This window comes from Micromys minutus, assembly GCF_963924665.1.
Source record: "Micromys minutus genome assembly, chromosome: 1".
Classification (NCBI taxonomy): Eukaryota; Metazoa; Chordata; class Mammalia; order Rodentia; family Muridae; genus Micromys; species Micromys minutus.
The window spans coordinates 186,871,701-186,886,801 of NC_137969.1; the positions used below are offsets into that span (position 1 = coordinate 186,871,701).

At 41.5% G+C, this 15,101-nt stretch overlaps 1 protein-coding gene and 1 pseudogene across 2 annotated transcripts in view; one reads left to right on the forward strand and one right to left on the reverse strand.

The window, feature by feature from the left end:
* Positions 1-2,700: 2,700 nt before the first annotated feature.
* Positions 2,701-15,101, forward strand: part of IMMP2L (inner mitochondrial membrane peptidase subunit 2) — a 409,090-nt gene continuing 396,689 nt past the window's right edge. The window contains exons 1-2 of the mRNA XM_080912105.1: positions 2,701-2,743; positions 3,134-3,206. The gene's annotated coding sequence lies outside the window, so the exon portion shown is untranslated. The remainder of the gene's footprint in view (positions 2,744-3,133; positions 3,207-15,101) is intronic.
* LOC308417013 (nucleophosmin-like) lies at positions 9,942-13,757 on the reverse strand (annotated as a pseudogene). The gene is made up of 2 exons: positions 13,689-13,757; positions 9,942-10,813 (listed from the first exon to the last, which is right to left on the reverse strand). The product of its transcript is annotated as a nucleophosmin-like (transcript).

A 15,101-nucleotide genomic window follows, 5' to 3' on the forward strand; every position in this document is an offset into this window, starting at 1 on the left:
ACTACTTTTACTCTACTTTTATTTATGGGTTAGGAAATAATTATTGAAATGTAATTACTTCAGTTAACTTTGGTTCAACATCCCATTACATATTAATATGATTCATAACCATAATTTAAATATGTATCTAAGTTAGTAATATATGATACCAGTCCTCTGATGGCACTGATGCCAAATATTTGAGCTTCAGATTTGATGACCTTGAAGAATAAACATCATTCAGATCCTTTATCTTAGCTTCTTTTTAATATAATTTTATTTTTAAGGAGCAATTTTAGGTGGAGAGCAAAATTGAAGAGAATGGACAGAATTTAACCTTATCTCAAGACACCCACATATCCCCCTGCCCCCGTGCACGTATAACCTTCCTATTAACATCTGAGACACAGTTCTGTGGCAGGAGACTGTATTACACTGTGAATCCCAAGATTGTGTTATTTACTGGGAAATCCTGTTTCTAGTTGTTCTCATCCATTAGCACACACTCTAATCCCTATGACTGGAATAGAGATATGTTCTTAGTACACACCTTTAATCCCAAACAATGAAGGTAAAGTTAGTTTGTAGAAAGAAGTGCCCATGTTTAAAAGTGATGCCTATTTGAGTGGCAGACAGAGTGACAAATTAGAGAAAGATTTGACACAATAGGACATGCCAGTTTCTCATGAGAAAAGAGAGGAAAGGGAAGCCACATAAGATAGCTGGGCAGAGAGGAAGAAGGCAGTTTTTGCTGGACAGTTGTACAGAGACAGGTCACAGAGAAAGAACAAGGTAGACACAAGTGAAGACACAAGGAGACAGAGAATGAGAAGGAACCAGAAGATTAGAACACTCTGCCAAGTTAGTTTGAGGCCAAGTAGAGTAATTCATTCAGGAGAAGCCAAGATAAACCAGATTGAATCATTGTGCACTGAGAAGAGTTTGAGCCAGAACAGCTGAGTCGAATCAGTCAGCCAAAGCTCAGGAAGAACTAGAAATGGTGAGCTTATGCTGAAGTAAACCTCAGAAGCTGAAAACATCCTAGGCCTGGATTTGGTTGTATGGATGCTAGAAACTTCCAGGTTTAGGTAGGCCCAGGTTTGGAGGCTGAGGCTGGAAGTCTCCACAGCTGCGTTTATGCCAGAATAATTTAATGGCGTGCAGGTTAAAATTGATGAACCTATATTGTCACATTGTTAGCACCCAAACTCAGAGAGTAGGGCTCACTGGTTGTTGTTATGCATCTGTGGGTTTAACAGGATATATACTATGTCATAAATATAGTATTATATACTTGTATACGATAGAATAGAATCACTGTTCTTAAGTCTATTTTGCTCTGACTTCAGAGTTTTGTCATTTCTAGAATGCCTAACAGTTTGGGGTGAAAAGGAGGGAAAGCATTTTTTTGGGGGTTACTCTGGCTTCTTAAATATTTTTGGTAAATCTTAGTACAAAGTCAGGTCCACTCTGCAACTCTTTTTGTAAGTCTATTTATGTTCCCATACAATACTACCCCCACCCCATCTTTGATGTTTATCTATGTTCATTCCCTCCTATGCTGCCAATTCTTCACTGGACCAGACGTCTGTTTAATTTGAAGTCTCTGTACTATTAGGACCCAATCCTATCTGTAGATAGGCTGTGATCGGAAGTGGTCCTCTAGGATCTGCTCTTGGAATGACGTCATGAAGCACTGGCAGGATGAAACTTTCCTTGCGGTAAATGTTTCAGCTACTGGTAAGAATATCCGCACCTACATCCTATACAGGATAGCAATCCTGTTTTCTTTGGCAGACTTCTGTAATGATCAGTTATTAGCCCATTTAAGTCTCTCCCTCCCATCTTCCCCTCCGCCTCCTTTTTGAGATGGTTTCTCTGTGTAGGCGTGGCTGTCCTGGAACTAGGCTGGCTTCAAACTCAAAGATCCACTTGCCTTTGCCTTATCTGTGCTGGGATAATTAAAGGCATGTGGGACCACTGCTCAGCACCACCATTAGGTCTCTCTCCCATCTTTAGAATTAATTTTAAATGTTGAGTGTCAGAACATTATGCACTACTTAAACTTGAGAATGATAGTTTAACATTATCTAGAAGGATAAAGCAAGAGAAGATAAAGACACAATTGGGGAGGGTTAGAAAAAGCGAATTAACTTTTGTTGTCTGTTTAGGTTTCCGTTAGTTACACTGTTTTTCTAGGTTGTAATAACACGGTTAAGATTTTGTACAATTAAAGGGCAAAAGCTTAAGTATAAAGCACCCCTCGTTTCTCTGAAGCAAGAAACTGCTCTGGATTTCTTCTTTTGGCTTGCTCAGGAAGCAAAACGTAAGTTTCCCGTGTGTAAACAAAAAACCCCAAAACCACAGAACACAAGGAGAGGTCCATTCTAGGTTCCTGACCTATAACTAAGGGGAGAAGCTGAAGATAATTTCCGGTGACTTGCTGCTTTTCCTTGCCCTCTTAGCCATGCAGGGATTCGATCTAAGACTTAGACCTAAAACTCCTAGACTTGTACTGGCCAGGCGGTTCAGTACCGCCCCTGAGCTGATGAGATCCTATTTCTGGCTGCTGATCGACCTTGAACCACGTTTCGGGGGTGGGACTTCCGTAGGAGGTGGAGTCTCCCGCTGCCGCCAAGCTGGGGGGCCGGGTCTGGGCGAGCGGCGGCGGAGGGCGGGGCGGGCTGCGGCGAGGGGCGGGGCGTGCCGCCGCGGAGGGCGGGCCGTGCCGCGGGGACTTCCCCTGGGTTGAGCTGTGCAGCGGGTGCGCGGGGAATGGGGCGGCGGGTTCGGGGGGCTTGGCACGCGGGTGGGCTTAGGCAGACCCTGTGTGTACCGGGCAGGGTCTCTTGTCTCCGGCTCCTTCTCAGTCAAGTGGGCGTTGCTGGGAGGCGGGGAGCCGCTCGGCCGCTATCCGCGCGACGGTAGAGAGCATGCGTGCGTGCGCGTGTTCCAGCGAGGCCGCGCGGCTGTCCTCTCAGTTCGTCCTCCTGTTAGGGAACCCGAACCCCGATTTGGGCGGGTAGCCGATCTCTTCTCCCCGTCTAGGGGTACCCACAGAGCGGCCGTGAGGGAACGCTGCCCCTGGAGTGGTGGGCAGCTGGTGGGAGCTACGGGATTTTAAAGGACCTGTCTCTGTCATTTTTACTTTTAGGATTTTGGCCAAATTGGGCGAGGGTACAATATTACCACTTACCCCTTCTCACCTAGGAAGAGCGGGAGAAAGGGTAAGTAAGTATCGCTCAGGGGCGGAAGGAGCCAGGACTCTTTCGAGTGGGGAAACTGATCTAGGCAACTTGGGTCCAAATTCCACATTTTATCAGGAACTGGATACCCCCTTCAAAGGTCACTTGTCCCCAAGCTCAAGCCTTCAGGTTTCAGAAGTCCATAGAGTCGACTGGAACTTTAACAGCTTTTTAGTTACCTGACAGAAAATTCATTTCCTTTCAGAACCTCGTTAACCTGGAACGTTGATGCTGTAGTTCCTCTCTGGTCCCTGTCTTCCTAGGTAGCGTTCAGTAGTTCCTGAGACAGTAGGGCCCTACGTAATCTTGGCTTTGCTTGACTGGTATCCCTCCAGGGATCTTTTCGTTTTAAAATCTGCCAACAGTGGGCAAAAGCACATGGGACCACACACAAGCAATTTCATATACTTTAAGTTATTTTTAGATCTTTCAGAATTACAGAAGAGTTGGGGGAGGTCCTATCTCAAACGTTGAGGTGCTTCTCTGAAAAGTTGGAGTCCTCAGAAGTTGGCTGTGATTTCAAGTATCATCTCTTTCCTTACTTATTCCCTGAGACTGCCTTTCTCCTAGTCTCTGTCTGGTGATGTAAAACACAGTTCCTTTCGGGTTGGAAACACTCCAGGTTTACACTTATCATCGCTTTTAGTTAAAATCCAGGTTAGCTATAAGCAAGAACAGTAAACCACACGCTTGCTTACTTCCACGAGGAAGCTAGACTTAACCCTCAGTGCCCATTCTGGCACATGCCACATATGAACCCGACTTCCTTGTTAAGGGGTGGATGTTCGCATATTATGAAAAACTAAGGCATGGTTGTTTATTAATGAGGGAATCTTATCTCCGATGTCCTTTTATCGTGTGTTGAATGAACACCTGGTAAAATGGTATCTGGAGAGCTGTTGGTTATGGCTCCTGCCTTCCGTCCCTACAGGACCCTCTGTGACTTTGAGGGCAGCCTGGTATGTAGAGGTAGTTCCATTTGTATCAGCCAGGGATACAGATGAGGGCCTATCTTACCTATCTGTATGAGACGCAGACAATGTAACATACACATGTGTATATAGACGTTACCATTACTTGGTAAAATTTCTTCCTTTTCTGGCTTCCCTAAAATCCTCATGTATGGGATGTCTCTGTTATATAGTCTGTTGTTTGTCTGAGGTGCTGGAGGACAAACTCAGGCCCTCAGCAACTACAATACCACAGAGCCTCAGCCCAGCCTCCCATACCAGACTGTAACAGAGGTGCGTCTCGAACTGGAAATCTTCTTGCTTGAGCCTCCTGAGTGCTGGGATGATAGAGGTGTGCCACTGTGCTTGGCATACTTTGTGCACTCTTATAGTTGCAGCCTTGAATCCTAGTTTTTAATTTTATTAACTCTGCAACTTGGGACCAAGAACATCATTGATTTGATGCTATTTAAATACAACAACAAGGACCTAAAAAGAAACTGGACAAAGCAGAGCCTGCACTGTCCCGTTTCTCTACCTGACTGCCAATTATTTTCTTCATTTCCTTTAAAAATGTATTTTATTTTTGTTGTGCACTGATGTTTTGCCTGCATGTCTTTATGTGGGTTTTTGGATCCCCTGGAACTGGACTTTACAGACTGTTAGCTGCCATATGAATGCTGGGAACCGAACCTGGCTCTTCTTCAGGAAGAGCAGCCAGTGCTCTTAACTGCTGAGCCACCTCTCTCCTGGTTCAGTCATCATTTTCAGATCTTCCTTAGGATAGTGCCAGGCAGTCTAGAACCCATTTTCCCATAAGCACTAGGTCTCCCTGGTTTATGCATTGTCACAGCGAATAGCCTGCTACAGCTGACCCCAGATTTTCTGAAACAAGGATTCACATCTGGTGTGGCTTGATTTTTTGTTTTGTTTTTTTCCCCCTATATCAGCTCATTCCACAGAGGCCTGCCTAAGGAGTGTCATGTCAGCTTCAAAAACAAGAGAAAGGGTTCCTCTCTGACACCATTCACAAAGTGAGACAGACAGGCTACCACATTTAGCTGAGTGCTCAAAGGTAGGATTTCTTTTCAGAAACATCTTTGGTTTATAAGCATTATAATAAAAATGCTGATCCTTCCTGTCCAAACTGTCATGATTTTGCTAAGTTGTGGGTCTGATATTCAGCTAAGCTGTGTATTTAACGTATCTAATACTTCATTTGGAGCTGAGAAGGATAAGCACACAGACACTTGACTTCACACCCGACATCTGGCTTTGCTCAGGAATACATGTTGTCAGTCGATTATAGGCGCATCAGCTGTACTGCGCAGTCGGTGGCATTTCTGTTACTGCTGGGCCCACTGTGATGTTTTATTCAAATGGCAGCACCTGGTCAGAGAGGCACATTTTCCCCACAGGTGTCTTCGAGTATCACTGTTCTTACTAGTTAACAAGGGGAGATACTTTTTGTTCTTTTTGAGTTTTTACAGTAAGTTTTTGTAGAAGAAAAACATTAAAAAAAAAAAAAAAAAAAAAAAAAAAAAAAAAAAAAAAAAGCAAAAACGTCTCCTGAGAACCTGTTGAGCTGAATGTCTTGGTTAATTCCTGTGATCCCAAGCACAGAAGAGGCAGAGACGGGCTAATTTTGGGTTCTAAGCTAGACTGGTCTAAATCAGACTTATTTTTTTTTTTAATTTAAAAAAGGAACTTGCCATGTTTTGAAAAGTACATTTTCTTCTTTCTAACTCCTCCCTCCCTCCCTTCTTTTGTTTTTCGAGACAAGTTTTTCTGTATAGCCCTGTCTTGGAACTCGCCCTGTATACTAGACTGGCCTCAAACTCAGAAATTCTGCCTCCGAGTTAAAAAGTCCACTCTCAAGTTTACTGTCGTCCATGTTAACAGCTTGGCTTACAGAAAAGCATAACAGGTAGTATGTGGTTTTCCAGATTAAAGTACCAGAGCCTTTTAAACCCATCATATGCTATTAGAGATGATGTGTACGCATGAGTAGAGATTCCTCACTTTCTGTTTATTCTCTTTCATCTAACAAATTAAAAACAAACCTTGGCATGTAGGGCATGTAAAGTAGGTATGTAAATCAAACATGTACTTATAACAAATCATAAAGCAATTCATTTAAAAATAGTGTTTGGTATATGAATGCCTTCACCATTTATTACAGAAGAGAATTACATGCATGGTAATGAAATAGATTCTCATTTATTTGCATACAGAATTTAATCCTGCCCGGAGATGAGATGCTTTAGGACTTAGAACATCTTCAGCACTTCCCATTGTGGGTCCATATTCTGATTTTATAATCATTGATGCCAAGAATGCTGCCTCATATAAATATGTAGTAAAAAAAAAATGACAGAAATATGCTTAGGACCATCTCAGAAATTGTTGGAAATTCTATTCCAGCCTCAAGCCAGAATTTTGTCTTATTACTTTGGTTGTAATTCAAGTCAGCAACTCAAACGATAAGTTTTAAAGCCAGCTGGGCGTGGTGGTGCATGTGTTTAATTCCAGCACTCAGGAGGCAGAGGCAGGCAGATCTTGAGGCCAGACTGGTCTACATAACAGGTTACAGGACAACCAGGGCTACATAGAGGAACTTCTGTCTTGAAAAACAAAACAAAAAATGAGCTACTTAACATAGTATAATGATAAAGCCACCGGTTGGTAGTTATGAGGAATGATGGTGGGAAAATATTAGAGCTTTTGTTTTCCTGAGGTTTGCTATTATGACCCCCCAGTGGTGACACATGCCTTTAATACTCAGCAGGCAGAGCCACGTGGATCTCTCTTGAGTTCACCTGGTTTGCAGAGCCAGTTACGGGAAGGCCAGGGCTACCAGAGTCAGAGCTTCATCGAGGAAACCTGTCTCAAAACCCCAAATCCAAAAATTAGAGTTTTTTATAAGAGCAGAAAACATTGCTTGCACAGGAAAAACACTGTAGCTTGTAACTTCTAGTAGTTTCCAAGGTGAGTTCGTTCAGGTGCTGCATGGTGTGATCCTATGTCCAGTTCAAAATGAAGCACTTAGACACCTTTGTTTCGTTTTGGTGTTTGTATGAGCTGCCCTGTTCCTTGGTGTTATGCCCCGCAGTGCTCTTCCTAATTTTAATTTTTTTTTTTTTGATGTGACTCTGGGATTGTGACTCACATTTTAAAGCTGGTCTCACTGACATGCATAGTGGTATTTTGGAGAAGATTGTATTTTGGCCATCCAGCGTGACTAAAACACCTCTTCCATGTTGACATTGATGGACGTGGACAAATGTTGGAGGCCTGTCCTTTTGGATTTGGGAGTGGCTGTGTGACCTGGGCACAGTTCCTCATCTGTAAGATGGGATAATCATTCACAGTTGCTGTGAGATTCGGGGATTGTAAGGTAGCATAGTGATTAGCTGGAAATAGATGGTTGGTTATTAGTGGTTTCATTTTTCTTCCAGGTCTTGACCAAAAGAACAGATTCCTTGACTTGAGGCTCCAGGAGGAGGAGCTTCCTGTGGGATTTGGTGGCTGGGGAGCAGTGTGGGGGGAAGGTGAGAAAGGATAGGAACATCTATAGAGGCGGCAGTGATGAGCTGATAGGGGAAGGAGGCTTTTGCTCAGTCCAAGAACACGCCTTAATGAGAATTTTTTTGGGGGGATGGTGAGTGGACGTCACAGAAAGAGCCATTTTTTTGCTAGCCTTTTTTTGTGAGTGGTGGTTTTATTGGGATCTCTTTTTTTCCTCTTTTTTTTTTTTGTTTTTTGAGAAGCCTCACTATGTAGATCTGGTTGTTTTGGAGCTCACTATATATATCAGGTTGGCCTTGAACTCACAGAGATCTGCCTGCTGTGAATGAAGAGATGCACTTTTAGACTGTATTGGTTAAAGGACATATGGGCACATTGCTGCTGAGCTGATGGTGCTTAGAAGGTAACTTATACATAGGGTCCTGGAATATCACAGACAGAGAAGGCCTGAGAAGGCTTTTTTGAGTTCTTGCCAGGTGGAGAGTAAAATTGAAAGCACTGGAGTGGATAAAAGTGTTCAGACATATACAGTTAAAGAAGGAAAAATAAGCACTAGGCAGTATTGAAACTAATGGTTAAGCCAATAAAGATGCAAGGATGCTAAAAAGACGTGGTCAGGGAGGTCAGGAGACCTGTTAAAACTTACAGATTGAGCAAAAGTCTCCAGAACAGTACAGTTCCAAACTTAGTCCTTAAGGCGAACAGTGAATGTCTAGACTTGTTTGTATTAGTTATGTCCTGCTTTTTATTCTTTGACTTACATCTCCCCATTTATATCCTCCTCCTCTGGTAACATTGTGCTTTTTCTGTGTTTTTATAAGATTTCACGTGTAAATGAGATCATGTGTTATAAACCACTTAGTTTTTTACATCTGGCTTATTTCATTTAACCTAATTTTTAACCCTGATGCAACCATATTATGGCAAATGACAGGAGGACTCCCTTCCTTCCTTCCTTCCTTCCTTCCTTCCTTCCTTCCTTCCTTCCTTCCTTCCTTCCTTCCTTCCTTCCTTCCTTCCTTCCTTTTCTTTCTTTCGAGATAGGGTCTTGCCATGTAGCCTAAGCATAAACTCATGATCCCTTTGCCTCAGCTTCATGAGTGCTGGGGTTATGGATGTATTCTACTTACTACCTCACTCTCTCCTTCTCTTCTAAAAGCACACTGAATAATAGAAGTTTTCATTGTATATTATATCACACTTTCTTTATACATTTCCATGTTAGCAAATACTTAGGTTATTTCTCTCTGTTCACTTACATTAGGATGACTGCTTAGCTAAGGCAGCATTGGCCAAGATGGGAAAAAGCGAACATGTATAGTGATTTTTGAAATAACACGTTGTTCTAAATAAATTAAAAAAATAGAACTACCATTGAACCCAGTAGTCCCTCCTCAGGGTATGCAACCAAAGAAAGGAAACCTCCACTATGTAAGGATGCTGGCTACACTGAGAACCCTGCATAGGTTCTCACGTGTTATCAAGAATGACAACCAGTTTTTTTTTTCTTTTTAATTTTTAAGAGAAAGAACCAGTGTTTATGCTGAGAGGAAAGAGCCCAGAGAAAGGATAATATGAAAGATCAATTGTATGCATCCTGGACATCATGCTTTTTTCTGGATGGCAACTAGCTTGAGTATGTTTGCCTACTCCTTCCCTGGTTTTTAGAGAATACCTGATTCTTCATCTTCTTCTTTTTCTCCTTCTCCTCCTCTTCTTCCTCCTCCTTCTCCCTCATTTTCCTCCTCCACCTTCTGTTTTTCTACTCCTCCCCTTCTCATGTTTTTCTCTTCCTCCACCTGCTTCTTCTCTGCTTGTTACTCCATGATAGGAAGTTGGGTTTCCTGAGCCATGGCATATGTAAAATTGGGATGCTTTAGTTTTCTTTTTAGATGTAACATTATTTATTTATTGAAACGAGCATTGTTAACAATTTTTTTACTTTATTAAAATACTGAGTTTATTTCACATGTATATTTTTGTTTCCCTACCGTTTCCACATCTGAACACCACTATTACCTTGTCCTATCGTAACATTCCATACATTCTTAAAACTGAGTAAAGGGTGGAGGTCCATCCTTGAAGACTAAACAGGCATTTTAGACAACACATTCTTGGCAATTGAACTTGGACAACATTTATCAAACACAGTAAGGAAAATTCTCATTTTGCATTATAAAAAGGACAGCCAGGAATTAACTATTACCGAAATGAAGTAAGACAGAATATTTCAAACTGTTTAAACCATTTTCTTAAAGGGACTTCCTCCACTGCCAGAGATGTTGAAACAATTCTTCACATAATTAATGAACAGCTTCCACTTTGGGAAGAGAACCACTTTTTTCTATACTTGCTTGCATTTTTGCCTTAATGTCTTCTACAGAACTAGGTCCTTTTGGTGTTTTAGGAGTTTTTTCCTGTTTTTTGAAGGACTCTTGACCCTTTGATTTTGGTGTTGATGGTTTTAAGTCTTTTCCATTTTGGTTTGATTTTTGTGCATTTTTGGCTGGGGTATCTTGTACAGGTTTCTTCTCTGGAACCTTTTTTTCAGTTTCCTCTTCATCAAAATCATCATCATCATCATCTTCATTGTCCTAATCATCTTCATCATCATCCTCATCTTCATCAAGTTTTACTTTTTTTCTGTGGGACCTTGTTGCCACCTCCAGGATCAGATCTCTTTCCAGACATGCCTAAGAGTTTTACATCCTCTTCATCTTTTGACTCTGCATCTTCCTCTACAGCTACTAGGTGCTGTCCACTAATGTGCACAGGCCCTGAACCACACTTCAACCTTAAGACCACAGGTGGTGTAATTTCGAAACCCCCAAGGGAAGCTGTTGGTTGTACAGACATTTTCAAAGATGCCAGAGTTACATTAATTGGACTGCCTTCATAGTTCATTGCTTCTGCCTCTACGACCTGTAGTTCATCTTTTGCCCCACCCCTAAACTGACCATTCTTAATGATAACTGGTGCTCATTTTCATCATTATCCACCTTAAAGTGACAGTCTTTGTCAGCCTTTAGTTCACAACCGAAAAAGTAGCTCTGAGGCCTGAGAGGGCTCATGTCCGTATCCATCAAGTCTTCTATGAGGTGGAGGCGCGCACTGCGGTGTGGGAGAAGCCGGACAGAAAACAGCTGCCTACTGTTCCACAGAACAGAAGTGCAGGACTGAATCATGCCCTGTTAACTTTTTAATATACACATTATAACAAGTGAACTGTGGTAATCAAATTTTTCTGTCTTGTGTTATTTGAATTCCATAATTTGCTCATTAAGACCATTCTAAGAAGACTAATAAGTACTTACCAAGTCTTAGTAAGGGTTATTATTGCTATGGTAAAAATCATAATGAAAGAAACGTGGGGATGTAAAGGTTTCTTTGGCTTATATTGTACAGCACTGTTTATCGTTGAAGGAAGTCAAGACAAAAAAAAAAAAAAAAAAAAAAAAAAAATCAAGCATGGCAGGAACCTGGAGGCAGGAGCTGACGTGGAGGATCTGGAAGGCTGGTGCACATGGCTTTCTCAGCCTACTTATATAACCAAGGACCATCAGCTTAGGGATGGCACCACTCACAATGGGCTGGGTTTTCCTTCAGCAATCGCTAAGAAAATTCTGGCTCACAGCTAGCCTACTGGCTGGCCCACAGCCCTATCCTATGGAGTCATTTTCTTAATTTAGGTTTCCTGCTCTCAGATGACTGTAGTTTGTGTAGAGTTGATACAAATGGAGGCAGCAGAAATACCAGCATTGCTTATCTTTAACATAGGCATTAATGGCGAATTTGTCATTTCATTTATGTCTGTTCCATACTGAGCACTCACCACACTAAACTATTATTCTTTTATTGGACTTTGACCTTTGTCAATTTTATACGTGTGTGTATAGTATATATTCTATTGACTTCCACCACCCCTTGTCTGGCTCTCACTCCTATTATCCCCCTTCTTCTCTGTACATCTCTTCTTCACATTTATGTCTTGATTTACTAATTATAACCACATTTTTATGGGAAAAGAGATGCTTCTCTAATTAAGGATGAGAGAAGCATTTGTGTATGGTATAACTGTATTTAGAATGTAGTTTGGTGCCATGTCAGTTTAACTAAGCAACAGTAGTGAGATTCCCTCTAGGCCTGTGACGTCCCCAGCCTTGAGCTTTTGACTAGGTTTATAGGATCAGGCATGTAGTCTCACCTGCGGGTTGGGTTTCAAACCTAGGCCTAGAATGGTTGGTTACTCCCTTTGCTGTTATGCCACTGTCACACGAATGGGCACATCTTGCTGGTAGGTTGGCATTGTAGTTCACAGTGTTCACTGCTGGAAAAGATCACTGATAAATTTTCCCTACTAGCAGCCTGCATAGCACCTTCTGGCCCCATGAAAGCTTGCTAGTAGGGAGGACATTTCTAGCTCACTTCTAGTTTGATTTTTTTTTTTTTTTTTTTTATTGCTTTATAACATATCAGAAACTTAGTGACTGGAAATAGTAGTCACATTTTTGTCATAGCTGCTCTGAGTGTCTCTCATTGTCTCATGGAACTGCTGTCAGATGCCAGCTGGAGCTAAAATTATTGGAGTATGTCTGAGCCTGAGTCATTTCCAAGGTGACCTGCACATATGGCTGGCAAGTTAGTGTTGGCAAGTTCCGCTGGGGCTGTCTTCATACCATGGGAACCAGATTCCTCCAGAGCCAATATACTACCATGGAAAGGGTAGTTGTTTTTATGACTGATTCATCAGTTTTAGATATTCTGTTGGCCTCATAGACCAGCTGCGCTTTCACTTAAAGAGACATGGGAATGAGGCAAGCCTTGTTGGAATATCATCTTGTGGGGTTTGGCTGTATGAGACTTTTAGCAGCCCCAGCCTGGCATAGGATTGCATTGAGGTTCAGGTAAGAATGTATGTGAGAGAGTCCTTTGTAAATCACGGGAAACAGCATGGAAATGTGTCATGAGTGATACTCTTGCCTTTGACCAATAAATTACAGGTTGAATGTAAGTGAAATTATTTTGCTTTGTGTCATGTTAATTTTACAACTCCTTTGGTTAGTTAGACTTCCTCCCCCTTCCCCCTTCTCTTCTCCCTCCTCTTGCTCCTATTCTTCCCCCTGCTGTCCTCTTCCAATTATTTTATATTCTATCCTTATCTTCTATATTATTTTTAAAAGAAATTCTTCCCATTAATGACACGTTAGAACAAAAAGGTTTTAATAGAGGTTTTCTTGTTTCTTGGTCTAAAAGTGATATATTGGATTGGAGAAAACCAGTACTAACAACATTGGTGGTAGCCACGACCTATTGGTCACCAAAGTTTTGTCTTCAATTTTATCCTATAGGGTCTGTCTCTTTGAAAATTCTTGGTGTTTTTGGGGTGTTTTTGTTTGTTTGTTTGTTTGTTTGGGTATTTTTTGCCTCTCTTTTGGCATTTTCTATCTTTTTCTTATATTGTTTTTATCTGCAGACTTCTCAAAAACGAATTGGGAAGACAAGGTGTCGTGGGTCCCAGCTGGCCTTGAGTCTGCTTTTAAACCTCCTGCCACCATGCCTCTCATAGAACAGCTGTAGACTGCTGCTTAGATGGTGGCGGTGGCGTCTCCCATTACTATGCCCGTCTTTCAGAGGAGCCTTGATTTGACAGGGAGGCCTTTAACCCTCTCAAATAAGGCGGAGGCTTAGACTGATTACCCACATACCTCCAAGAGTCAGACCTGTGTAAGTTTGAGAATCTCAGAAATCCTGTGTTTACATTGACTTTTTTCAACTAAGAATACCCAGAAGAGAAAAGTGTACAACTTTCTTCCATCATAAAAATTTAATCTTTGTAATTTTCTTCCACATTTTTTTTTTTTTTTTTTCTGAAATAGGTCTGTGTAGTGACATTTTGACAAAGTATCTTTCCTTTCTTCACTTTACTCTGGCAGATTTTCCTGATTTCCTATTCTAGGACTCTTTCTCGTCCTTTGCCATGACTAACCTGTCTTTCACGTCTCAGTACCCAGCTTCCTGGCCTGGACAGGCAGGCTAGAAGGGCCACAGTAGACATGGCAGGGAGCACTGGGTGTGTGCAAAGGAGTTGCCCTGCAGGTTAGAGTGGACGGCTAAGGTCGTCCTTCACCAAATGGTAGTAGAGGGCAAGGGAAGGAAAAAGAAGTTAAAAAAAGAAAGAAATGAGCGTTTTGCCTACAAGTATGTTTTTATACCACGTGCATGCCTGGTGCCCTTGGAGGTCAGAAGAGAATGTTAGATCCCTTGGAACTGAGTTGTGGATGGTTGTGAAACATCACGTAGGGGCTAGAACTGAACCCTGGTCTTTTTTGGAAGTGAGAAGTGACTTTAACTGCTGAGCCATCTTTCCAGTTCCTGTTGTAGTTTTTTAAAAAGCAGTTTATTTTTTTCAGAGTTGTCTTAGGTTCACAGAATTAACAGGAGCTGCACAGTTTTCCTGTGTTTCCCTTCCCTTCTGTATGTCTAGCCCCCTGCACTATCAGAGTCCTGTGGGGGCCTTTAGGAACCAATCTGACACTTTAGTCTCACCCAGGCTTCATGGCTTGAGGTGCTCTCTTGGTGGGGCGCATGCTGTGGGCTTAGGCAAATATGCCATTTCTCTCTCATGATTGTACTACATGCTCTGAAATCTCCATGTTCTGTGTCTTCATTTCTTCTCTCCCACTTAGTCCTGGAACTTCTGTTTCTCTTAGAGTCTTCATTTTCCAGAATATCATGGAGTTGGAATCCTATAATGGTCAGCCTGTTCTCTTTATCTTCTAGCTTATTCTGTGCAACAGATTGTTTATAGACTATATTGATGTTTTTTTTAAAAAGAAACATTTATTTAATGGTTGCTTTAATAAGGACTTTATTACTGTCAAATTTATGTAATGAATGATTATTTAGTTTGGTTAAATAAGTTAGTATTGTCATCTAAGGGAAATTTGAAGCACCTTACAATTTAAATCTTTTAAGCATTCATTTTGTTTGTATACAAGTACAAATGTATTACCCATGTGTACATATGTATTACCAATCTTAACCACTTAAATTTTAACTGGCTGAATTTTTAAAAAAGATTTATTTATTTTTTATATATGTGAGTACACTGTCACTGTCTTCAGACACACCAGAAGAGGGCATCGGTTGCCATGACAGATGGTTGTGAGCCACCATGTGGTTGCCAGGAATTGAACTCAGGATGTCTGGAGGATCAGTCAGTGCTCTAACCACTGTCCCATCTCTCCAGCTCCCTGGCTGAAGTTTAAATAAAACCTTTTTTGCTCCTGTTGAAGGAGGGGACCTCATTGTGTATTAACTGATTTTTGGATCACTCCGAGGTTTTGAATTCTTATTCTACTCAGTTTTGTTATTATCTCATACGTTGTATGTAAACAGT